We start from the raw sequence: 27450 nt of genomic DNA, 5'->3' as shown, positions 1-27450 counted from the left end.
TGCCCTGGTTTAAATGAGAGCCGTTCTTTAAAATGGTCCCACCTTAACTGATCCAATGATGTTGTCATTACAAAAAATATTTTTAGAACTCGTCTTTTGCGTGCCTTAAATAAGTCATTTATGAACTGTAAAAGAAAACAGTCTTGTGTATTTTTTAGTTAGCCCCTCCCTTGCAAAGAAATTTATTACTCAGATTGCTGGCTTTCTTTTTAGACTTTGTTCTACACCGATTTTTCTTTCCTTGTTTTGTTTCCAAACTTGAGTCTATAATTTAAAAAAAAAACAATTTTAAATTAGTGAGGAAATTTCATTTTAACTTTCTATTTTGAAATACTTTGGACTTAGAAAAAAGTTATGTAATGGTATAGTTTCCATATATCCTTTATCCAGCTTCCTCTAATTCTCTACTGAATTTCTTTTAAAATGTAAATTTCTGCTATAGAAACCTTTAAATGCTTATTTTGAAGCATAATGTTGTTATCAACTAATGTTATCCTGAGGGAATAGAAAGGTTAGTTTACTCATTGAATTACACAACTCACACTCACATGAGCAAACTTTACTCTGTAAATAAGTACAAATATGACATCATCTAAAAAATTAAAAACCGAGACTAGTGAGATGGCTCAGCAGTTAAAGACACGTCCTGTTCTTGCAGAGGTACCCGCATTGGATAGCCTGTTACTTCAGCTTCAGAGGACCTGATGCCTCTGGCCTCCTAGAGCACCTGCACTTTCAAATACATCTCCCTCCAAACCCTGCACACATACTTTAAAATCATTAAAAAAATTAATGATAAGAAATGAAGAAGGTATTCACTTGTAATATATACATATGTATGTATGTATAAAACTAAAATTCTGTACTTTCTCACTCTTAATTATATGATAGATTTGCCAATTGTATTAGTTTATTTAAGAATAAATTCCTAGCCTTTTGTTTTTATGGTGCTGTGGATCAAGTGCAGGGTCTTACACATGCTAGTGCTCTACTTGTAGATTTTTAAAAATTTTCCCTATTGTATTTCCCCATTTCATCGATGCTGTTTTCCTTATATGTGTATTCACTAGTGTGTGAGTGTGTGTGTGTGTGTGTGTGTGTGTGCGTGTGATCTTTTGCACTTCTAACTTTTGGTTCTTTGTTTTAAGTTTTTTTGTTGTTGTTTTTTAGAATAGCCATGTAATATACATTTTGTTCTAAGTACTATTGTAGCTGCACCCCCTAAATAAGAATAAATAGCAGTGTCATTAATTTCCTCCCTTTCTTATGATTTCTTCTTTGACTTAATCTTCACAGTGGCTCCTGAGCATCTATTGTAGGAACCTTCTGAGAGGATTTTGAGGATAGTATTTAGAGTATATTCTTTGAGGATCTCAAGGGAGGGGGAGAATGTTATTTGCTTCTGCACCTCAAGAGATGCCAGCAAACCAATTCTCTAATATTAAAGCTTTTATCTGTGGCTGTGTGGGTGTCTTATATTTCTTACTCTAAACCATATCATCTAGGCTTTAGTTAGCAATTTTCTTGGAGGAATTTGTTACTTGAGATCTTCATTACCCAAGGTGTAGAATGTACCTGACACAAAACGGGCACACAGGGAATGTTTTTTGAATGAGGAATGAATGAATGGAAAGCCCCCCCCCCAATTTCTCTTCGTCAGTCTGTAGCCATCATTAAGAAAGGTAGGTCTCAAACCCTGTCTCAAAAAATGAAACAAAACAAAAAACAAAAACAAAAAAAGAAAGGTAGGTCTCTTCATCAGGGGTTGTTCCTCCTACCTACTGAGGCTCTGGAATCACAGTCTAAAGTGAGGGGTTTTCTCTCACCTCTCACTCTGTTTGGGCCCTTGATTCTGTCTTCTATCCCCACCTCTGAGTGTGCTGGTGGGTACACAATGGGTACACCATTGCAAGCCACGCTTTAGCTCACTAAGGATAGGTAACTACTCACAGGCGAGAATCCTTCTAAGATTTTTCTTTCTGAGGATTTTTTTTCTCATTGCTTCTGACCTATATTTCATCTCTAGCTGGAGCTTGTTTCTAAAAGATACAATTTGCATTGTAACTGGAAGTTTTGGATGCAGTGTCATCTACTGTTTAATTGTTAAAGGAGTATTTTTTGAAAAAAAATTCATTTAGAAGAGGAATGGTATAGAAGTAAAGAATGGTTACCCATTTTAAGAGAGCAGTGACTGAGTCTGTGACTTGACCACTTTACCCATGGAAACTCTAGAGCCTTTTCCGACTTGAGTATTCTAAGTTAAACACTCCTCATAAATTGATAATGCCAGCTGATACTTACTGTGTCCTGATCATTAGTCCTTAGAAGTAGCTTTGAACCATGCTTTGTTAGCTTTTCAGTAAAAGTGAGAAAAATGAAAGTAGGAGCACTTCTCAAACTTTTCCACTTGTTCTAGGCAGGAAAGACTCAGCACATGCTCTGTGCCATCTGCCTACTAACATGCTTTGAAGGGACATTACTTCACCTTATTGAACGGTAGCAGTCATAATTTGTGCCATATGAACCCACCCCTATGTCTCACTCAAGTAGATGGCAGGTACTGGCTTCACCTGCAGGCCCTCAGCCCCTTCTCACCAACCTAAAAGCTGATCCGGGCAAATCATAGTCTTCTTCTTCTGGTTGAATTGTCTTTGAAAAGCAAGTGTTACAGTTGGGAAGGATATTACATAGTCCTTGAAAACAAGTGACAACACTGTACTTTTCAATTGTCTACTTTGTGTGTCAAGTATTCATAGTTGGTGGCGCACGCCTTTAATCCCAGCACTTGGGAGGCAGAGGCAGGCGGATCTCTGTGAGTTCGAGGCCAGCCTGGTCTACAAAGTGAGTTCCAGGACAGCCTCCAAAGCTACAGAGAAACCCTGTCTTGAAAAACCAAAAAAAAAAAAAAAAAAGAATTACAGCTTAAGGGACAGCACAATAATGTCTCCTGTAAACCTGCTCTATTGCTTGTTAAACCTTCAAGTATTTTTTGTTAATTAAATTTATTCATTTGTTTTACAATTTTCCAGTATTTTTAAGACCAGAGGAAATAGGAATACAGGCAATTGTACATTTAAAATTTCCCTGCTCAAAATCAGTGAACTTTAAAGCAATTGTTGGACATTGACATGGGTTTTTTTAAATCATTTTTATTTTAATTTTAAATAGCTTGTTTTACATGTCAATCCCAGTTCCCTCTCCCTCCCCTCTTCCCGCACTCCCCTTCCCCCCCTCCCTCCCACCCTATTGCCAAATCCTTCCACATAGGGGATATCTAGAGTCTGTCATTTTACTCTTGGTAGGGTCAAGGCACTCCCCTAAGAGTCCAGGCTGAGAGAGCATCTCTCTTTGTGCTATAGGCACATGAAGACAGTTTGTATACCAGGGATAGACACTGATCCACAGCTCAGGGCCCCATAGGTTGCCCAGGCCTTCTCACTGACACTCACATTTGGGGGGTCCAGATCAGTCCCATGCTGGCCTCCCCACTGTCGGTCTGGGGTCCAAGAGCTCTCCCCTGTTCAGATCAGCTGTCTCTGCTGGTTTTGCCAGCCCATTCTTTGCCAATTTGCTCATCACTCCTCTCTCTCTGTCACTGGATTCCTTGGGTTCAGTTCAGTGATTAGTTGTGTGTTTGCCTCTGCTTCCATCAGTCACAGGATGAAGGCTCCTGGATGGTTATAGACATCAAGTTCATTATCAGTAATGGGCATTCGAGATGGTCCCTCCACTATTGCTTAGCTTGCCAATTGATGTTATACCTTTAGATCACTCGAGGTCACTCTGGTGCCTGATCTGTCTTCGATCCTATGATTCCCTCTTCCCCCTATTCTACCCCCACTCCCTCAACTTCCTGTTCCCCCATGACCAACTCCCTTCCTCTTTACCCCCTCTATTCTTCCCAGGTCCCACTCCCCCCCACCCCTCACCGTGTTCCCCATCCATTCAGAGGATCTTGTCTCCATCCTCTTCTCTTGGGTACTATGCATATATGCATATCTTTTAGGTTCTTTCCTGTTTCCCAGACTCTCTATCTGTGGAAGTGCAGACTGGCACTATCCTGATCCATATCTAAAATCCATATATGAGTGAGTACATACCATGTTTGTCTTTTTGCGACTGGGTTACCTCACTCAGGATGGTTTCTTCCAGTGCTATCCATTTCCCTGCGAATTTCAAGATTCCATTGTTTTTTTTTTTTCTGTTGAGTAATACTCCATTGTGTAAATGTACCACATTTTCTCTATCCACTCTTCAGTTGAGGGGCATCTAGGTTGCTTCCAGGTTCTGGCTATTACAAACAATGCTGCTATGAACATAGTGGAGTAGATGCCCTTGTTGTATGAACCTGCCTCATTTGGATAAATGCCTAAGAGTGGAATTGCTGGGTCTAGTGGTAGATTAATTCCCATTTTCCTGAGGAATCTCCATACTGATTTCTAAAGAGGCTGTATGAGTCGGCATTCCCACCAGCAGTGGAGGAGTGTTCCTCTCTCTCCACATCCTCTCCAGCATAAATTGTCTTCGGTGTTTTTGATTCTAGCCATTCTGACAGGAGTAAGATGGTATCTCAGAGTTGTTTTGATTTGCATTTCCCTGATGGCTAAGGATGTTGAGCACTTTCTCAAGTGTCTCTTGGCCATTTTAGCCTCCTCTACTGAGAATTCTCTATTTAGCTCTGTACCCCACCTTTCAAGTGGATCCTTTGGTGTTTTGGAGACTTGTTTCTTGAGTTCTTTGTAAATTTTGGAGATTAGCCCTCTGTCAGATGTGGGGTTAGTGAATATCTTTTCCCATTCTGTGGCCTGCCTTTTTGTCTTTTTGACTGTGTCCTTTGCCTTACAGAAGCTATTTAGTTTCAGAAGGTCCCATTTGTTAATTGTCGATCTCAGTGCCTGTGCCACTGGTGTTATGTTTAGGAAGTGGTCTCCTGTACCAACTCGTTGAAGAGTATCTCCCACTTTCTCTTCTAAAAGTTTCAGTGTGGCTGGATGTATGTTGAGATCTTTGATCCATTTGGACTTAAGTTTTGTACAAGGCTATAAACATGGATCTATCTGCAGTCTTCTGCATACCAGTACCCAGTTATGCCAACACCATTTGTTGAAGATGCTTTCTTTTTTCCACTGTACAGTTTTTGCTTCTTTGTCAAAAATCAGGTGTTCATAGGTGTGTGGGTTAAAATTAGGGCTTTCGATTCGGTTCCATTGGTCTACCTGCCTATTTTTGTGCCAATACCAAGCTGTTTTCAGGACTATAGCTCTATAATAGAGCTTGAAGTCAGGTATGGTGATGCCTCCTGAAGTTCCTTAATTGTATAGGGATGTTTTGGCTATCCTGGGCCTTTTGTTTTTCCATATAAAGTTGATTAATGTTCTTTCCAGGTCCTTGAAGAATTGTGATGGAATTTTGATAGGGATTGCATTGAATCTATAGACTGCTTTTGGCAAGATTGCCATTTTTATTATGTTGATCCTACCAATCCAAGAGCATGGGAGATCTTTCCATTTTCTGGTATCTTCTTTGATTTCTTTCTTCAAAGACACAAAGTTCTTGATATACAGGTCTTTCACTTCCTTGGTTAACATTATCCCCAGATATTTGATGCTGTTTTTGGCTATTGTAAAAGGTGATGTTTCTCTGATTTCTTTCTCAGTCACTTCATCATCTGTATATAATAGGGCCACTGATTTTTTTGAGTTTACCTTGCATCCTGCCACATTGCTGAAGGTGTTTATCAGCTCTAGGAGTAACCTTGTGGAGTTTTTTGGGTCACTTATGTAAACTATCATATCATCTGCAAATAGTGAAAGTTTGACTTCTTTTCCTATTTGTATCCCCTTTATCTCCTTTTGTTGTCTTATTGCTGTAGCTAGAACTTCAAGTACAATATTGAAGAGATATGGAGAGAGTGGACAGCCTTGTCTTGTTCCTGATTTTAGAGGAATTGCTTTGAGTTTCTCTCCATTTAGTTTGATGTTAGCTGTTGGTTTACTGTATATTGCTTTTATTATATTCAGGTACGTTCCTGTTATCCCTGATCTCTCTAGGACCTTTATCATGAAGGGGTGCTGGATTTTGTCAAAGGCTTTTTCAGCATCTAGTGAGATGATAATGTGGTTTTTCTTTCGCAGATTGTTAATATGGTGGATTACATTGATAGATTTTCTAATGTTGAACCATCCCTGCATTCCTGGAATGAAGCCTACTTGATCATGGTGGATGATTTTTCTGATGTGTTCTTGAATCCGGTTTGCAAGTATTTTATTGAGTATTTTTGCATCAATGTTCATGAGGGAAATTGGTCTATAGTTCTCTTTCTTAGTTGTGTCCTTGTGTGCCTTGGGTATCAAGGTAATTGTAGCCTCGTAGAAAGAGTTTGGCAGTGAGCCTCCTGCTTCTATAGTGTGGAATACTTTGACGAGTATTGGAATGAGCTCTTCTTTGAATTTCTGGTAGAATTCTGCACTGAAGCCATCTGGGCCTGGGCTTTTTTTGTTTGGGAGACTTTTGATGACTGCTTCTATTTCATTAGGGTTATACGTCTATTTGGATTATTTATCTGTTCTTGATTTAGTTTTGGCAAGTGATATCTATCCAGGAAATTGTCCATTTCCTTTAAATTTTCAAATTTTGTGGAGTACAGATTTTCAAAGTATGCCCTGATGATTCTCTTGATTTCCTCAGAGTCCGTTGTTATGTCCCCTTTTTCATCCCTGATTTTGTTAATTAGCATGTTCTCTCTCTGTCTTTTGGTTAGTTTGGACAGAGGTTTGTCTATTTTGTTGATTTTCTCAAAGAACCAACTCTTTGTTTCATTGATTCTTCTCAGTGTTTTCCTGGTTTCTACTTGATTGATTTCAGCCCTCAATTTGATTATTTCCTGGTGTCTGCTCCTCCTGGGGGAGTTTGCTTCTTTTTGTTCTAGAACATTCAGCTGTGCTATTAATTCTCTAGTATGACTGTTCTCCAGTTTTTTCATGTGGGCACTTAGTGCTATAAACTTTCCTCTCAGCACTGCTTTCAAAGTGTCCCATAAGTTTGTGTATGTTGTGTCTTCATTCTCATTGAAATCGAGTAAGTTTTTAATTTCTTTTTTTATTTGTTACTTTACCCAGGGATGGTGCAATTGTGCATTGTTCAATCTCCATGAGTTTGTAGGGTTTCTGCGATTTGTGTTATTGTTGAATTCTAATGTTAATGCATGGTGGTCTGATAAGATGCAGGGGGTTATTCCAATTTTTTTGTATCTGTGGAGATTTGCTATGTTTCCTATTATGTGGTCAATTTTAGAGAAGGTTCCATGTGGTGCCGAGAAGAAGGTATATCCCTTTGTATTTGGGTGGAGTGTTCTATAGATGTCTGTTAAACCCAGTTGGGTCATAACTTCTATTAATTCTTTTGTTTCTTTGTTAAGTTTCTGTCTGGAGGTCCTGTCTAGCGGTGAGAGCGGAGTGTTGAAGTCTCCTATTATTAGTGTGTGAGAGTTTATGTGCATTTTGAGCTTTAGTAATGTTTCTTTCACGAATGTAGGTGCCTTTGTATTTGGGGCCTAGATGTTTAAAATCGAGACTTCGTCTTGATGTATTTTTCCTTTGATGAATATGAAGTGCCCTTCTTCATCTCTTTTGATTGATTTTAATTTGAAGTCTAATTTGTTAGATATTAGGATTGCTACGCCCGCTTGTTTCTTGGGGCCATTTGATTGGAAGATCTTTTCCCAGCCCTTTACTCTGAGATAACGTCTGTCTTTGGTGTTGAGATGTGTTTCTTGTATGCAGCAGAAGGAAGGGTTCTGTCTTCGTATCCATTCTGCTAGTCTGTGTCTTTTTATAGGCAAGTTGAGGCCGTTGACATTGAAGGATATTAATGACCATTGATTGGTGATCCTTGTTTGCGCTTGATTTATTGTTAGTGAAGTTATTTTGTGTAGTTTCTCCTCCCTTTTTCTTTTGGTGTTTTGTAAAGTATGATTATATATTGCCTGTGTCTTTGTGAATGTAGTTATCTTCCTTGGCTCTAGGTTTTCCTTCTAGCATTTTCTGTAGAGCTGGATTCATGGATACGTATTGTTTAAATCTGGCTTTGTCATGGAATATTTTGTTTTCTCCATCTATGGTAATTGAGAGCTTTGCTGGATATAGTAGTCTGGGCTGGCATCCTTGTTCCCTTAGCGTTTGTAGGACATCTGACCAGGATCTTCTGGCTTTCATCGTTTCCATTGAGAAGTCAGGTGTAATTTGGATAGGTCTGCCTTTGTATGTTACTTGGCCTTTTTCTTTAGCTGCTCTTAATATTTTCTCTTTACTCTGTAGGTTTGATGTTTTGATTATTATATGGTGAGGTGACTTCTTTTTCTGGTCTAGCCTATTTGGTGTTCTGTAAGATTCTTGTACTTTCATAGGCATATCTTTCTTTAGGTTAGGGAAGTTTTGTTCTATGATTTTGTTGAATATGTTTTCTGTACCTTTAAGTTGAAGTTCTTCACCTTCTTCTATACCTATTATTCTCAGGTTTGGCTTCTTCACGGTGTCCCATATTTCCTGGATATTTTGTGTTAAGGATTTGTTGGTTTTGAGATTTTCTTTGGTTGACGACTCTATATCCTCTAATGAGTCTTCAACACCTGAGATTCTCTCTTCTATCTCTTGTATTCTATTGGTGATACTTGCATCTGTAGTTCTAGACCGTTTACCGAGCTTTTCTATTTCCAGCATCCCTTCATTCTGTGTTTTCTTTATCGTTTCTATTTCAGCTTTCAATCCTTCAACTGTTTGAGCTGTTTCCTTAATTTTCTTGGTTGTTTTTTCTTGGTGCTCTTTAGATTCTTTGAGAGATTTGTTTATTTCTTGAATTTTTCCCCCATTTCATGGATTTTTTTTTGTTTGTTTTTTCTTCTATTTCTTTAAGGGATTTCCTCGTTTCTTCTTTGAGGGTCTCCATCATCTTCATGAAATAATTTTTAAGGTCTGTCTCCTCTTCTTCATCTATGTAGTGCTTTTCGGGTCTTGCTGGTGTTGGATCCCTGGATTCTGGTGGGGTCATGTTGGTGTTTCTATTGCTGAGTGATCTCTTATTCTGTCTTCTTCCCATCTCTTCTTCCAGTGGGTGCTGGTGGGGTCTTTCCGTCTCCACTGGTCTCCTTCCTTACTGCAGCTGAAGCTGGGGATGCTGAAGCTGGACTCGCTGGGGTTGGGGTCTTGGAGGGGCTGATCTCTTTCCTGAAGCTGGACTCCCTGGGGTTGGGGTCTTGGAGGGGCTGATGTCTTTCCTGTATGGGCGGCTCTTCTGGAAGCCGGGAGTGGCCCCGAAGATGGAGGGGGATGGGTGATGGGCGGGCGGTCCCCGCTGGAGACCCAATCTCACCTGAAGCTGGGCTCGCTGGGTTGGGGTCTTGGAGGGGCTGATCTCTTTCCTGTGTGGGCGGCTCTTCTGGAAGCCGGGAGAGGCCCCGAAGATGGAGGGGGATGGGTGATGGGCGGGCGGTCCCTGCTGGAGACCCAATCTCACCTCGACATGGGTTTTTATTATATTAGAAAGAGTCAGAGTCAATAGTAGCATTGCACAAAGATGCATTTATTCCTTTCAGTTATTACTAATTAATATATTAATTCAGCAAATCTGTATTTGTTGAGCACTTCCTGCACTCAGCATTATGCTAATCTCCACAGATAGAGCAGCTAACAAAACTATTTGATTTGTGCCTTTATATACTTTTATTTACCTTGAAACAGATGTTAAACAAATAATTACATAGATCACTACTAAATTATATTAGCAAAAGGACTATCAAAAAGAAACATATATAATAGAAGGACCAGAGAACAAAGAACTATTCTTAAGAATGCATGTTATAGATAAGTCTCATTTATTATGCACACAAGAGTTTAAAAATGAATATTACAGATAAATCTCACTCCTTATATATAGAAAACTAAATAAAATCTTAATGAAATGAATTCAGCACCTTGAAGAGTAAGTAATGTGGCCAAATGGGATCCATTTTAGGAATGAAAGGGTAATTCAATATTAAGAAATCTCAATATAACTTACCATTTTAAAAATCAAAAGAAAGTTTTTATTTTCACCTCTATGATAAAAAACATTTTATTTTTCAATTTGTTAATCTTTTACATTTATTCATTTATTTGAGGGAGAGTTCCAAGCGTGAGAGTGAAGATCAAAGCACAGTCTTTGGTTCTCTCCTACTATGAGGATTTCTTAGGATGGCATTTAGGTCATCATACTTGGCTACATGCCCCTTCTCATTGAGCCATCTGGAAAGCCCATTTATGAACTTCACCATCTAAGTCGTGTATGTGTGATGTCCTTGTGTGTTGTGTGCACATACATGTGGAGGTCCAAAGTTGCCTTCGGGTCTCTCTTTATTGGGGCTGGGTCTTTGTACACCCTGAGCCTACTGAGTCAAGCCTGCCTAGCTTGATCTGGTGATCTCCTCTATCTCAAGCAGGTACCAACTTGCCTGGATTAAGAGTTATTTTAATTATGTCTGTGTTTTTGGAATGTATATATATGCAGGTGCTCTTTGGATGTCTGAAAAAGACATTGAATCCCTTGGAGCTGGAGTTATAGGCAGTTGTGAACTCAGTGTGGGTACTGGGAACTGAACTCCAGTCCTTTGGAAGAGCAGCAACAGCTTTTAACTGCTGAACTATCTCTCTACATAAAAGCTCCTGCCTGGCTTTTATGTAGCTTCTGGAGATTGAAACTCTCCTCATGCTGCTGAGCAAGGATTGGGCAAGGTCAAGATATCAATTCTCAGAGCCATCTCCCAGTCTACTGTTTAATTCTTGATCAAGATTCTTAGTATCCAGGCACCATAGTGAATGCCTCAGTGTCAGCGCTTAGGTATTAGAGGAGGTTCAGGCTGTTCCAGGCCATTCTCCTCTACAGAGTGAGTTCAAGGTCAGTAACAGGACACACAAGAGATCTTTTTTCAACCCTCCTTTCTCTCCCTAAAACCCAATGACAATAGTATGGGTTTTATTGACTGCTTATTACATTTTAAGTACTTCTCTAATTACTATGTGGACTGTAACTCCTCCAATCCTTCAGAAAGCCAGTTTCCGCTTAACTGCAGTAATATTAATACCATCAGAAAGACCACACAATTTATATGTAGAACAAGTTCATTCTGGATTCTGCATCTAATCACTGTGTTATGTTGTCTTTCATGTAGGTACTGACAGATAGCTTTATCTTCAAATAGCAGAGTAGAATAATTATTTAATTGTAGAAAGCATAATTGGGTATTTTAAGGAAAAAAGTTAGACCATTTAAGATAATCTCTGCATGAGAAAGGCTTTTCAACATATAATAGAAAATCCACATACCATAAAATACAGTATAATCAAATACTTAAGAAGATTAATATATAGGTAAAGAATCCCTAATAAGCGGAGCAAATGACAAATGAAAATTTGGAGAAAATATCTCTTACACTACAGAGTTCTTTTTTAAACCATGAGGAACATCTACAAATAATCAAAAAAACAGTGACAACAACCTACACCATAGTTTGCTGAAAAGCAGAGACAAATCACAGAAAAATAAACATAAGTTTTTAAAAAGTTTTGAGAAAAGATGCTACCTCCTCTCATAGAGATAAAAATTCAAACATCATTTGATTATAAATAGATACTCATCTACTAGGTTATTAGAGATACTTAAATTTTGAGCTAGACTAGGTTGATTTAAGTGTAGTGCCACACTATTGATGAAATGCTAAATTGCTTTATTTTTGTGGATATTTTGTTAATTTTAGATGTATGTGTCCTTTCATTAGAATTCTACTTTAAGGGACTTTTCTTCATTTTACTCTCATTTGAATAATATGCCTGACATTAGCATGAATATTATACCGTTGCATGGAATAGCAGAGGATTATGGGTAGATGAACTGCAACATGGGATTGATTAAAGAGATTAGGGAGGGTCATGGAATAGTACAGAAAATTTATTATAAAGTAAGTGAGATTTTTATGGTAATAAGGAAACAAAATCCAAGATGCATTGTAAATAAAGAAAAAGTAAGACATCTGTATGCTACCATTTCACATAAATTGCACACATTTATTTATTTATTGATTGATTACTTACTTATTTTTACAGCCCGACTGCGGTTTCCCCTCTGTCCTTTCCTCTCAGTCCCTCTCCCATCTCCCCTCTTTGCTCCCCCATCCCCTCCTCCTCTATTTTTATTCAGAGGAACACAGGCATATCAAGTTGAAGACTGGACTAGGCAACCCAGTATGAGAAAAAGGGTCCCAAAAGCAGGCAAAAGAGACAGAGACAGTCCCTGCTCTCACTGTTAGGAGTCCCGTAAGAGGACTAAGCTACACAACTGTAATATATATGCAGAGGGCCTAGGACAGTCCGAGGCAGGCTCCATAGTTGTTGAGTTTTGCACTTTTCTTACAAATAGCTTATTTTTGCTATAAGCATTGGGAAATGGTATCTGGGAGCAAATGACAGCAGGGGCTTCCTTTCACTGCCTATCTCCTTATATTTATGTCATGTTCAGCCATTACCTGTTCAACTAAAATAAAACTGATCACCAGTGCCTGCGAACTGCCACAGAGCCTCCCCTCCCGGCTGGAGCCACACACCCCAGATTCCTGGATTTCTTTTCCACCAAAGGGACTAGGTAAACCAGGCCCTGTATCTGGGCCTGCCTTCCAGTGCATGGGGACTGCCTGGGGACTGCCACAGAGCCTCCCCTCCCAATGGGCACCCCAGATTCGTGGTCTTCCCTTCCAACAACGGGACCAGGGGACCAGCAACTGGATCATGGGACCAGGAAAACCAGGCCCTGGATCCGGGCCTACCTTCCAGTGCCTAGGGACTGCCAAAGAGCCTCCCCTCCCAGCAGGAGCATACTCACCCCACTTTCCTGGTCTTCTCCACCCACTGGACCAGTGCCTGCAGACCACCAGTGGGAGCCTATATACCCCAGATTCCCAGTCTTCTTCTCCACCCACGTGCCCAGGACTAGGACCATAAAGAAGAGAACTACCAGAGTATTAGACTTGCTTGCACCCAATGAAAGGGAACTCTGGTCCCCTGACCACCAGACCAGTAAGGGGCTCTTTCTGCACCCACTAGAAGAAGGGATGGGAAAGAGACAATACAAAAACACATTCAGTAACAGAAAAACAAATATGACATTGTCAGATTCTAGAAACTCCACACCAGCAAGATTCCACCTTACCAATGCAAATGAAGCAGAAGAGAATGACCTTAAAAACAACTTCATGAAAATGACAGAGGCCCTAAAAAAGGATATAGGAAAATCCCTCAAAGAAATGGAAGAAAAAACAAACCAAAAATTGCAAGATATGGAAGAAAAGGCAAACCAAAAAATTCAAAAAATGTAACAAATGGAGGAAAAGACAAAGCAAAAATTGCAAGAAACAATTCAAACAGTGCAAGGGTGGAAAGCTGAAATAGAGACAATAAAAAAACACAATCTGAAGGAAGGCTGGAAATAGAAAGCTGGGCACAGTCAGTTACTACAGATCTAAGCATAACCAATAGAATACAAGAGATGGAAGAGAGAATCTCAGGTATTGAAGATATACTAGGAGAAATAGATTCATCGACCAAAGAAAATCTTAAGTCCAACAAATCCCTAACATAAAACATCCAGGAAATATGGGACACCATGAAAAGACCAAACCTAAGAATAATAGAAGACGAAGAAAATCACCTCAAAGGGGCAGAAAATATATTCAACAAAATCATAGAAGAAAACTTCCCCAACCTACAGAAAGACATGCCAATGAAGGTACAAGAAGCTTACAGAACACCAAATAGAGTGAACCACAAAAAAAAGTCCCCTCCCCACATAATAATCAAGACCCAAACATACAGATTAAAGAAAGAATATTAAGAGCAGCTAAGGAAAAAGGTCAAATAACATATAAAGGCAAACCTATCAGAATTACACCTGACTTCTCCATGGAAACTGTGAAAGCCAGAAGGTCCTGGATAGATATTCTGCCAACACTAAGAGACCATGGATGCCAGCCCAGATTACTATACCCAACAAAACTTTCAATCACTATAGATGGAGAAAACAAGAAATTCCATGACAAAACCAGATTCAAACAATATATATCCACTAACCCAGCCCTACAGAAAGGTTTGGAACGAAAACTGCAACCAGAAAAACATATGCAATAGATAATCCTACCTTTACCAACATCCAAAATAAAAAAAGGGGTAGAAATCCACATATAATTCCACCACCACCAACCATTCCCCCCCCCAAAAAAAAAACAAGAATGAGCAATCAATGGTCATTAATATCCCTCAATATTAATGGTCTTAACTCACCCATAAAAAGACACAGGCTAACAGAATGGATTCAAAGACAGAACCCGTCATTCTGCTGCATACAAGAAACACACCTCGGCCTCAAAGACAGACATTACCTCAGAGTTAAGGGTTGGGAAAAGATTTTCCAATCAAATGGACCCAAGAAACAAGCGGGGGTATCGATCTTAATATCTAACAAATTAGACTTTAAAATAAAATCAATCAAAAGAGATGACATACTCATGACAGGAGAAAACCACCAAGATGGAGTTTCAGTTTTGAACATCTATGCCCCAAATACAAAGGCATCCACATTTGTAAAAGAAACATTACTAAAACTCAAATCACATATAAAGCCCCACACACTTACAGTGGGAGATTTCAACATCCCACTCTCACCACTAGACAGGAATACCAGACAGAAACTTAACAAAGAAGCAAAGGAGCTAATAGAAGTTATGACCCAACTAAGATAAACCAACATCTATGGAACATTCCATCCAAATAAAAAAATATATACCTTCTTCTCAGCACCACATGGAACCTTCTCAAAAATCGACCACATACTTGGCAGCATATCAAACCTCAACAGGTACAAAAAAATGGAATAACTCCATGCATTAAAATTAGAATTTAACAACAACACAAATTGCAGAAACCCTACAAACTCATGCAAATTGAATGATGTGCAATTGTACCATTCCTGGGTCAAAGAAGAAATAAAAAAAGAAATTAAAGACTTCCTAGAATTCAATGAAAATGTAGACATAACATACCCAAACCTATGGGACACTTTGAAAGCAGTGCTCCAGGGAAAGTTCATAGCACTAAGTGCCCACATGAAGAAACTGGAGAAGAGTTACAGTAGAGAATTAACAGCACAGATGAAAGCTCTAGAACACAAAGAAGCAAACTCACGCATGAGGAGTACATGCCAGGAAATAATCAAACTGAGGGCTGAAATCAATAAAGTAGAAACTAGGAAAACAATACAAAGAATCAATGCAACAAAGAGTTGGTTCTTTGAGAAAATCAACAAGATAGACAAAACTTTGTTCAAACTTACCAAATGACAGAGTGTGAACATGCAAATTAACAAAATCAGAAACAAAAAGGGGGACATCACAATGGACTCTGAGGAAATTCAGAGAATCATCAGGTCATACTTTGAAAACCTGTACTCCTCAAAATTTAAAAATCTAAAGGATATGGACAATTTTCTGGATAGATATCACTTGCCAAAATTAAATCAAGAACAGATAAGCAATTTAAATAGACCTATAACCGCTATGGAAATAGAAGCAGTCATCAAAAGTCTCCCAACCAAAAAAAGCCCAGGTCCTGATGGCCTTGGTGCAGAATTCTACCAGACATTCAAAGAACACCTTATACCAATTCTTCTCAAACTATTCTAGGCAATAAAAGCAGAAGGGTCTTTGCCTAATTCTTTCTACGAGACTTCAATAACCTTGATACCCAAGCCACACAAAGACAGAACTAAGAAAAAGAACTTCAGACTAATATGCCTCATGAACATCCATGCAAAAATACTCAATAAAATACTGACAAATCGGAGCCGGGCCTTGGTGGCGCACGCCTTTAATCCCAGCACTTGGGAGGCAGAGGCAGGTGGATCTCTGTGAGTTCGAGACCAGCCTGGTCTACAAGAGCTAGTTCCTGGACAGCCTCCAAAGCCACAGAGAAACCCTGCCTCGGAAAAAAAAAAAAAACAAATTAAAAAATACTGGCAAATCAGAACCAAGAACACGTTAAAACAATCATTCACCATGATCAAGTAGGTTTCATCCCAGGGATGCAGGGATGTTTCAACATATGAAAATCCATCAATCTAATCTACCATATAAACAAGCTGAGAAACAATAATCACATGATCATCTCACTAGATGCAGAAAAATCCTTTGACAAAATCCAACACCCCTTCATGATAAAGGTCTTGGAGAAATCTGGTATAACAGGAACATACCTAAACATAATAAAAGCTATGCACAGCAAACCAACAGCCAACATCAAATTAAATGGACAGAAACTCAACCCGATTCTGCTAAATCAGGAATAAGACAAGGCTGTCCACTCTCTCCATACCTTTTCAATATTGTACTTGAAGTTGTAGCTAGAGCAATACGACAACAAAAGTAGATCAAGGGGATACAAATTGGAACGGAAGAGGTCAAACTTTCACTATTTGCAGATGATATGATAGTTTACATAAGTGACCCAAATAACTCTACCAGGGAACTCCTGCAGCTGATAAATACCTTCAGCAAAGTGGCAGGATACAGGATCAACTCAAGAAAATCAGTAGCCCTACTATATACAGACCATAAAACGGCTGAGAAAGAAATCAGAGAAACATCACCCTTTACAATTGCCACAAACAACATAAAATACCTTGGGGTAACACTAAACAAGTGAAAGACCTGTATTGTAAGAACTTAGAGTATTTAAAGCAAGAAATTAAAGAAGACATCAGAAAATGGAAAGATCTTCCATGCTCTTGGATAGATAGGATCAATTTAGTAAAAATGGCAGTCCTGACAAAAGCAATTTACAGATTCAATGCAATCCCCATTAAAATTCCAGCACAATTCTTCACAGATCTTGAAAGAACAATAATCAATGTTGTATGGAAAAACAAAAGACCCAGGATAGCCAAAACAACCTTATTCAACAAAGCAATATATGGAGGCATCACCATCCCTGACTTCAAGCTCTATTATAGAGGTGTAGTTCTGAAAACAGCTTGGTATTGGCATAAAAACAGACAGGTAGACCAATGGAATCGAATTGAATACCCTGATATTAACTCATTCATGTATGAACATCTGATCTTCGACAAAGAAGCTAAAAATATACAATGGAAAAAAGAAAGCATCTTCAATAAATGGTGCTGGCATAACTGGATGCTGGCATGTAGAAGAATGCAAATAGATCCATGTCTATCGCTATGCACAAAACTTAAGTCCAAATGGATCAAAGACCTCAACATAAATCCAGCCACACTGAAACACTTAGAAGAGAAAGTGGGTGGTACCCTTGAAAGAATTGGTACAGGAGACCACTTATTGAACATAACACCAGTAGCACAGACAGTGAGGTCAACAATCAATACATGGGACCTCCTGAAACTGAGAAGCTTCTGTAAGGTAAAGGACACAGTCAACCAGACAAAAAGTCATCCCACAGAATGGGAAAAGATATTCATTAACCCCACATCTGACAGAGGGCTGATCTCCAAAATTTACAAAGAACTCAAGGAGCAAGTATCCAAAACACCAAAGGATCCAATTAAAAAGTGGGTTACAGAACTGCATAGAGAACTCTCAATAAAGGAGACTAAAATGGCTGAGAGGCACTTGAGAAAGTGCTCAACATCCCTAGCCATCCCGGAAATGCAAATGAAAACAACTCTGAGATACCATCTTACTCCTGTCAGAATGGCTAAAATTAAAAACACCAAGGACAGTATATGTTGGAGAGGTTGTGGAGAAAGGGGAACACTGCTCCACTGCTGGTGGGAGTGCCAACTCATACAGCCAGTTTGGAAATCACAAGACCAGCAAGTCCACTCTTAGGCATATATCTAAAAGATGCACATTTATACAACAAGGACATCTGTTCCACCATGTTCATAGCAGCATTATTTGCAATAGCCAGAACTTGGAAGCAATCTAGGTGCCCCTCAGCTGAAGAGTGGATAGAGAAAATGTTACACAATGGAGTACTATTCAGCAGAAAAAAAAAAAACCAATGGAATCTTGAAATTTGCAGGCAAATGGATGGCACTAGAAGAAATCATCCTGAGTGAGGCAACCCAGTCACAAAAAGACAAACATGGTATGTACTCTCTCATATGTGGAGTTTAGACATAGATCTAGGGAGTGCCAGAGAGTCTGGGGAACAGAGCCTTCATTCAGTGGCTGATGGAAGCAGAGGCAGATTCCCACAGATAAACGCTGAGCTGAACTTGAGGAACCCAGTGACAGAGAGGGAGGACTGATGACCAAAGGGATTAAGACTGGGCCGATTCAACTCCCAGAAACAGCTGAGCTGACAAGGGTTAGCTCTTGAATCCCAGACTGATGGCTGGGAATCCAGCTTGGGACTGATCAAGACCCCCCCTGAATGTGGGTGTCAGTGAGGAGGCCTAGGCAATCTATTGAGCCTTGGGTAGTAGTTCAGTATTTATCCCTGGCATACAAATGGACTTTGGGTGCCCATCCAACAATGAGAGATGCACTCTCAACCTGGACTCTTCGGGGAGGGTCTTGGCCCTGCCCTGAATGAAATGACAGACTATGGACACCCCCATGGAGGGCCTCACCCTCCCTGGGGAAATGAGGGAGTATTGAGGGGGTTGGTGGGAGGGCATGGGAGGAGGGGAGGGAAAGGGAGAGGGACCTGGGATCAACATGTGAAGCAACCTTGTTTCTAATTTAAATTTAAAAATAAAAATTAAAAAAATATCATAGACATGTAAATATTTATCCTTTTAAAAAGTGGGATTATAATCAGTTCATGGTGGAATGTGAAAATTTTATTGAAAAGATCTTTGTGCACAGGGAACAGCATGGGGTTTCAATTATCCTTCTTGAACAGCAAAGTAAACTGGCATGCTATGATCTGACTCGGTGTTTCTGCAGGTCCTGAGTATTTTGAAATGATGCATTAGTTCCCAGGTTCCATGATCAGTGCTCTATGGGTCGGGCACCTGTACCATGCTATTTAAATTACCTGGCACAAGTAGATGTTTGATGGGTGGAGCTCTGTTTCTCACTTTTAGAAGAAGAAATGTGATTTTCTGTGGAGTCACATCTTATAATAAACATGTGTGAAGAGCAGCTCCTTCGTTTTGGAAATGTCTTAATGGAAGGAGGAAATTGCAACTGGAAATCCTACCTGACATTGTGGGGTCAGCCTTGTTTTTCCATTCTTACCACTGATCTGTGAGGGAACTGAGTAAGCAGGTTCATCCCATTTGGTCAAGGCCCTGCATCCTTCATGACACAGCAGATGTGTTAGTTGGTATTGTTGTGCTAGTTAGTATTCAGTGGCAAGTTAACGAGATGCCCTAACTTCTGGTTTCTCACTAGACAAAGAAGGCCTTTATGTACAAGTGATGTGTTTTTTCACTCAGATAGTTTGTATGAAGTCTTCGTTCTTTGAGCCCATAGAAATATTTTTCCTAAGGTAGAAGAGTAAACTAGCTTCTTAGTGTCACTGAGTTTGCAATTTTTTTGTTCATTTTAAATGATGAACAGGCCTTGCAAGTCCCTACTAATAATAAGCAAAAAGAAATCAGGTTTTCTTATTCTTGTTTTAAAGATGAGATAACTGTACAGTTGAAAGAGTTTATGCAACTTTCCCAAGCTCTCATGAAAAACAGGTGACAAAGCTAAATTTTCCCACATAATGTCATGTTGGGATGAGAAATGTGTCCTTACTTAGAATATTACATCAGTGAATCACATGCTCTACAGAGCACTCGGGCCAGTGGGAACACTGCTGAACCTTATCCTAGGCACACAAGAAAATGGTGTGAATATAGGGCGGGATAGTAACATTCATTTACATAGCATTCGAAAACAAAATGAATTCTGTATCAGGCACTTGGAATCTCAGACCGTCAGGGAGTGAGAAATTGATTGTCCTGTGTTTACTTCTCTCTTCTCCACTCATTTTCTCTGGTTGATGCTCTCTTCAGATGCCAGAGGCCAGTCATCGCTGCCAGATGACTGGGCTCTGCTGTCTCATCAAGGGGCTGTGGCAGCACTTGTTTCCATGAGCGCTGGAAGAACAGATGCAATGGAAAAAGCACAGGCGGTTGTTTCTAAGTAGCTGGCAGTGTGATTCACAGTGCCCTGTATAATGTGAATGGAATCCGATAGCTCTTGGAACCAGGCATCGTGAGTAAGGTTACCATTGCTGGCAAGCCCAGTAGAGGCCGAGTACTTGGTTAACATGTTCATATCCAGGTTTTAGGAATATTCTTTGAGTTTAGCTTCATTGTCCGAATAAACTAGGTATGTCTGGAAGGGGTATTGCCTAATTTCTATGGGTATCTAAAAATAAGATTTTGAAGGCAAATCCTTTTGGGGGGGATGAGCAAATCAACCTTAAACATCCCATAGTCTGCCATGAAGTCTGATGATAGGTTGTTCTTAGGATTCTACTTCTAGACAGGCTTGGTGGCTCATGCCGGTAGTCCTACCACTGGGAAGGTTGAGGCAGGAGAGCCTGGGGGTTCATGGTAAGCCTAGGTAACACAACCAATCCTTGTCTCAGCAACATAAAACCAAACAACAGTGACCCCTTCCAGTTCTAGTGAAATCCATTCTCGGAGTCATGTAAAAGGTGTAAAAAATATAATAGGCCTAAGGGTCTCAAGGGATCATAAGAAGACAGAGTTTGCAAAGCAGTTGTTTAACTACCTATGGAGCCAAAGAAGCATAATAATTCATAATAATCCATATGCTTTCCCAAGGATTTTGTGATGCTAGCTCTGACTTTGACACAATAATTGTAAATAAATAGAGCCTGCATTATATACATCTGTGTTCTGTAGTCATGTAGTTTCTTTTTGCTGATGTTGCTTTTGCCTGTAGTTACAACAAAAATATCCTCACCAGACTTTAAATGTCCATAGCCATCTTCAGTCCTTTCCTTGTTTATATGGCCTGTTTCCTAATATATTTCGCTGCCTTTTTTTCTATTGTCACTCATGCTCTTTTTCTTTTTCCTTTTCTTTTTCTTTTTCCCTTTCTTTTTCTTTTTCTGGATAGCCACTAAGCTCTTGTATATGGGGGGAAAAGCTCACAGTGATTGCAAAATTGCTTGCCATCCTTATGGACTAATCTGTGTTCTGTAGTCCTAAATCATCCCAGCATTATTGTAAGTCACAATCAAAAGAGTTCTAGGCGAATGGAAATGGGTTTTATGTTGCGACACCTTTGTCAGTCTAAAATTGCTGAGCTGAAGAAGAGGCTGTGCAGTGACTCTCCTGACAGCCGAGGTGCCTTTCACTCCCTTAATGCCTAACCTCCAGCATCTGGTCCATACCCAAGAGTGAGCAGCTTGTTTTCCAATCACGGCATAGTCTGCAATTCGACCTTTTTTGGAAATTAGGTACACTTTCCAACATATATGCTTAGAGGCCCTTGGGTATTCAAACCGTTTCCTAGTCTACTTTCCCAGACATAAAAGATACCATGTGTGAAGTATGTGGAATGAAAATGTCAAGGTGTTTGGGTGGGTTCTCTCTACAGAAAATATATTTGCTTATTGCAGTTCCTCTGTGAAGACTGTAAAGTGCCTAGCTCAAGGACAGTTTAAAATCACCTCTCCAGAACAGAGCTGAAATAATTTATGTCTGCTGTATAAATAGAACCTTCCAGAATATAAACCGATGAGCTACCTCAACTCCCACCTCTTTTATGAAGCCTTCCTCAGTGCCCTGGTTAAAAAGAATGCAGTCATCCTCTGCTCTTCCACAGTGTGTTGACCTTTCTTCTCATATCTCAGCCTGCCTCCAGTGCCGTTTCTTTCATCGCTTTCCCCCCACTTTTGAAATTAGAGTCGGAATTTTATCATACTCCTCTTTTATTTTTTATTTTTGTAAATCCCGCTGACTACATGTCTAAACTGTTGGGTTTGCTTCCCCAACTTTACCTGGTTTCCTCTCTGAAGGTGCCTGCTTAGTGCTTCCTCACTGCTGGGATTGTGTGATCTCAAAAGCACCCACCATTCACATACTGTAGAATGGCTTGTTTATATGACTGCCTCTCCTTTTAGACTATAAATTCCATGAGGGTAGAAGCATGCTTTTTCATCTGTATTTCCCCATGGCCTAGCATAGTGCTGGAACACAGAATACTCATTACGGTTATATTGAATGAATGTTGGACTTCATTCAATGGGCTTGACCTGGAGTATATTAATTTGGAAAGGTAGAGGCCTATTTTCCACAGTTAGCTGTAGTGCAAAACAGTAGCGTTCAGTTAACTGTTTCATCTTATTATATATATGCATGTACCTCTCTAGAGAACTGTAAATACCAATGAAGTAAGCTGCTTCATTACAGTCAATATCTCATGGCAGAAAAGGTCTGATTGTTTCTCCCACTTCAAAACCCAAAGTTGGTCATCTGTCATCTTTCACAGAAGATTGAAAGTTGATTGTTGCATTTTTTTAAATTTCTGAGTTCCCATTATACCTAATGATAGAATTGCCTGTTAAGTGGTCTGTTCCTCATCTCCCACCTAAGAAATGTAAGCATCCTGTGTGTAGCATCTCACCTTATGCCAAGTTCTTACCATAGTGCTTAGAGAGAGTGGGAGATAATCAATATGTGTTTACTGAACTAAATGTCAAGTTGAATCTGTGAATGACTAAAAACGTGTAGGATTTCTTAACTTAAAAATAGAAGCTCTTGCTTGGTGTAGTGGCACACACCTTTAATCTCAGCTTTCCAGAGGCAGAGGCAGGCAGAACAATGTGAGTTATCGGTCAACCTGATCTACAGAGAGAGATCCAGGACAGCTAGGGCTATATAGAGAAACCCAGTCTCAAAAAACAAAAACAAACAAACAAAAGTAGAAGTTTTTTTCACTGTCTGGGCAGAGTTGGTCAGGTCTAATGGCTTTTCAGAGAGATGCTCTAACTGTTAGAAGATGATATTGCCAACCTAGAATGTGAGTCTGGCATTGTTTCCAGGTTCCTCCCCAAAATGATGCTGCATCTTTCCTTTAGGAACTTAATTTTAACTGTTTTCCTATTGCTCAAACTCTTCCCCCAGAAGAGGTAACACGAGCAGGACCACCATTTGGACTGAAACCCTCAAGGCTTAAATGATTGTGTAAGATTACACAATCCATCCTTGGCTAGGTCTCTTGAGATCTAGTTAAATACTTGCTTTTCTGCTATGACTCATGGGATTTCTCCATGTAGCGAGGAAGGATGCTCACTTCCAGGCAAACACTGGCTTCTGAAACTGTAAAAATTCTGCCCTTTAAGATTTCAAAGGGACAACACACAGCTAAAAACCATTTAAATATATTGAATTATTCTTTAGGTAGAGAGCCACATGCTAGGGGAAACCTATACACCACAGGTAAACAAAATAATGTGCTTCTCACCAGTGAGAGAAATGACGATTTTACTCAGTTTGTTCAGAAGTGAGATGTGCTAAGCCACAGGATATTCTCAGCATTTGTCTTGAAGTGAATGATCCTAAAAGGACAGAGTGGACTGGAAAGTAAACAGCAGGCATTAACATTCCCAAGGAAAGAGTGCGTCAGTCACAAAGGATTGTCCTTGGCTCTAGCAGCACAGTCCGGGCACCTCCTCCCCCAAGTGTACTTCAGCAACTTTTATCCAGCGTGCCTTAGAGTCAGGGAGAGGGATTGCAGAATACAGATCTGGAAGCCTTGCTGCCAGATTCCAATGCCCAAGAATTTGCGGCTTTTGAAAGTTCCCATGTGAGGGGCCTGGAGAGATGGTTTTGCAGCTAGGAGCCCATGCTTCCCTTGCAGAGGACCTGGGTTCCATTTCTAGGACTCATATTGGATGACTCACCACCTCTAACTGCAGCTCCAAGGCATCAGATGTCTTCTGGCCTCTTCAGGCTCCCATATGCACATACACGTCTCCCAGATAAACATACATACCCATAATTCAAAATTAAAATAAATCTTAAAAGTTCCTACATGATGTGGTATTTAGTTGGTGAACTACGACTTGGGGAACTAGGAAAATGTCTTTAAAAATAATTGGACATTTTGTTTGAGTTAATATGAACTTTTCCATTTTAATTTTATTCTTGGGTTTTTTGTTTTTGTTTTTGTTTTTCAAGGCAGGGTTTCTCCTAGCTGACCTGGAACTCACTCTGTAAACCACGTTGGCCTTGAACTCACAGAGATTTGCCTATCTCTGGCTCCCAAGTGCTGGAAAAAGAGCTTGGGCCACCACCACTGACCTGATTTTATTCATGGTTTTAATTAAAGAAAATCTATTCAATAGGAAGTTAAAGGACAGATGGGAAAGTAAAGCAACTGGCTTAGTTGATAGGCGTGACCCTATTAACTAAGTAGTATGGTCACAAATTGAGCAGCTTAAAGCAACACTCATTTACAGATCCCTGTGCCGGGCATCAGGAGTCTAGGGCAGAGCTGGCAAAGTTCTCTGTTCAGACTGAAGTCAAGGTGTTGACCAGCAGTTCTCACCTGAGTGTGTTCCTATTATTGGCAGTAGTCATTCCCAGGCAGCTGTTAAGTCTTGTCTTTCCTTCTGTCCTCTGGGAACTGCTCCATGATCCTGAAGCTTGCTTGAAGATCCACAGAAGGTGCCTCTCTAGGGAAATCATAAGCTTGTCTGTCTGACTTAAGAGTCCTTGGTTACACAGCAATTGAACTTCTCCCAGGAGATTAACGAATTGGCATTGTTACTGTGTTCATTTCCTGCTGTGAATGTATTTGAAGTGGGTCTCCTCTTTCTGTGTTGACAAGATTGAATTTTAAGACTAAGTTTCCATCCTGGATGAAGATAAACACACTAAGATGAAACGAAGTATTGTGAACTAGTCCAGAGAGCTTATCTACCCTCTTAGGCATCGTCTCTTTGTGGCTTTACCATCATTCTTGTTCTTCCAATATATCAGATTAAAATCAAGATCAAAATTAACAGGGGGAATTTCTCAGAAACTGAAACCTAGTGATTTTTAAAAATCAGTCTCTTGAAACATTACATGAAATTTGAGTCTTTGGTGTTGAGACCTCTAAGCAATATAAAAATTTTGAACAGAAATAATATGAAAATCATGTAATTAAATGTGAAACATTGACAATTTCCTTCTCATTTGAATTCTTGAGCTGCTCAACATTAGATAGTGATGGAGTAACTCAGAGATTCTCAACCTATGTGTTGCAATATCATACATCAGATATTTATATTATGACTCATAATAGTAGCAACATCAGTTATGAAGTACAAAAGAAATAATTTTGCGTTTGGGGGTCACTACAGTATGAGGAACTGTAGTAATGGGTCTCAGATTAGGAAGGCTGAGAGCACTGGAGTAAATCTGCCATTTTAAAACATCTAGTCTAAATGCCTGAAATATGTGTGACTTTTAGTTGCCATATCATTTCTTTAGCCACTTGGAATTTTCAAGCTTTACTTATTTGAATATTCTACATAAGTGCACTTAGTTGATTCTTCTTAATTTATTTATTTGTATTGTTATGGGCATTAGTGTTTTGCCATGGGTGTCAGGTCTCTAGGAACTGGAATTACAGATAATCGTAAGCTGCCTTGTGGGTGCTGGGAATTGAACCTGGGTCCTCTGGAGGAGCAGTCAGTGCTTGTAACCATTGAGCCATCTCTCCACCCTACTTAGTTGATTCTTATATAGACATCCAAATGTAGAATTACTTTAGAGAACACTGGTAAATAGCATTTGTTTCTCACACTATTAGAGAATAAACTATCAACCTTTGCAGACTTAGCTAAGATTTATGGGCTAAAGTGGTAAAATGTAAGCTATGTTTTAAGATGTAAGCTATGTAATGTAGGGTAGCATTTTGGTTTATACAAAAGTTAGTATGAACAAGACTAAAATATTTAGCTGGCTATAAATTAAAAATCTGCCATCATGACATATACCATGGACTTTAGGGCTCATTAATAGAATTGCATGACTAGATCTTCCTATCTCTGAGAATATTTAACCATTCTCTGAGAATATTTAACCATTTTCTTTGACTGTTAAGTGTATAGAATGGTTTTTATAAATGATTTAGGTGAACATCAATGAGATTACATATTAGAAATCAAGTCACATGAAATTATTTTCAACAAAGAATTCTTAGCCTTAAAAAGAGAAGAAAAACTTAGGGGTTATAAGAAAGTTCAGACTGTTTGTCTGTCTAACTAACCTAAACAGTGGTGTAACTGATTAGATTTGAGTTAGATTCAGTACTGGAGTAGCCACACACTCAGTGATTTTTTTCTTTTAGCCTTTTTTTTTTCCTTTTCTGGATTCAAAACTGGGTGCCTTTTTTGTTAATTCTTCAACTGAAGAAAGATAATATCCTTTTTTTTTAGTTGAAGAAAGGCAGGGCACCTTGACGGCAGTTTCAGCAGGCTGCATTCAGTAGGGTATAGATTCCTAGATTAATGGGCCTCTAGTACATAGAAATGATGGATAGGAGGATGTGAGGCAGTAGTCCAGGCAGGCTTGCTGTGTTTTATCATAAGGAAGAACATTCTAGCAATTCGGGCTGCACTGTAACATTGTGGACTTCCCATCTACCATAGGATATTCTTTTGATTGCTTGTAGTAGAAGCATGACATTAGTATTAAGTCCTTATTAGGAAGAGTCTATAAATATCTCCTAATGGAAAGGATTCGACAGTCCATTTGTGTGAGGACAGGCATCTGCTGGGCCTCACAAACAACTGGAGGCAGAGACTCAAAAGCAGCTGGCCTTACTTCTCCATTTGTCATCTCTGTCTCTGCTTCCCTAAGAATCATAGTTTTCTTGCACAGCAGTCTTGGTTTTCTACCTCGTGTGGGTCATTCAGAGTGCCTGAGTTTCCCTTCTCACCACACTACAGAAAAACATACTCATATATAGTGAGGAAGGTCTAAAGACTGGTTAAACTTGACTCTGGTGCTCAACTCTGCACAAACCAGCTAAGGTGCAACCTCAGCAACATTGTTTAGAGTTTCATGCCTTCTTAAGACAGACCTGGGGCCTGGGGGAATGCTTAGTTACCACATTGCTTTTTCTACCCCTCCTTGAGTTTTTGTTCAGGAGTATCCCAGAGACCTCCAAAAATATGTAGACTGTTGCCATTGTTCTTGGTTGTCCATGAGAGTTTGATAATAAGAGCCTGTAAAGCTGGTCAAGAACCCATGACTGGTGAGCTCCTAGGCCCCAGAGACCAATCTACTATGGTTATTTTGCTAAATTGACATAGTATCCAACTGCTTTGTGGTACACCTCTTTACCAGTAGGTTAGGGTATATATAGCTTTCCATCCTCATCAGAGAGGCTTCTTTGTTCCATGGAGAGAAGCTAATGCAGAAACTTGC

At 39.6% G+C, this 27450-nt stretch overlaps 1 protein-coding gene and 1 long non-coding RNA gene across 6 annotated transcripts in view; one reads left to right on the top strand and one right to left on the bottom strand.

Moving 5' to 3' along the window:
• Rad51b (RAD51 paralog B) overlaps nucleotides 1-27450 on the top strand; it is a 536305-nt gene that overhangs the window by 200128 nt on the left and 308727 nt on the right. The window lies entirely within an intron of this gene.
• LOC121139314 lies at nucleotides 18877-24794 on the bottom strand. 2 transcript variants are annotated; one of them, XR_005876245.1, is made up of 3 exons: nucleotides 24578-24794; nucleotides 23492-23603; nucleotides 18877-20145 (listed from the first exon to the last, which is right to left on the bottom strand). It is a non-coding gene; the product is annotated as an uncharacterized LOC121139314 (long non-coding RNA). The 2 variants fall into 2 exon arrangements; XR_005876244.1 differs by having other exon boundaries at nucleotides 23492-23585.

This window comes from Mesocricetus auratus, unplaced genomic scaffold (genome assembly GCF_017639785.1).
Source record: "Mesocricetus auratus isolate SY011 unplaced genomic scaffold, BCM_Maur_2.0 Super-Scaffold_15014, whole genome shotgun sequence".
Taxonomy (NCBI): Eukaryota; Metazoa; Chordata; class Mammalia; order Rodentia; family Cricetidae; genus Mesocricetus; species Mesocricetus auratus.
The sequence above is the reverse complement of the archived record's forward strand: the minus strand, read 5'-3'. Positions and strand labels throughout refer to the sequence as shown.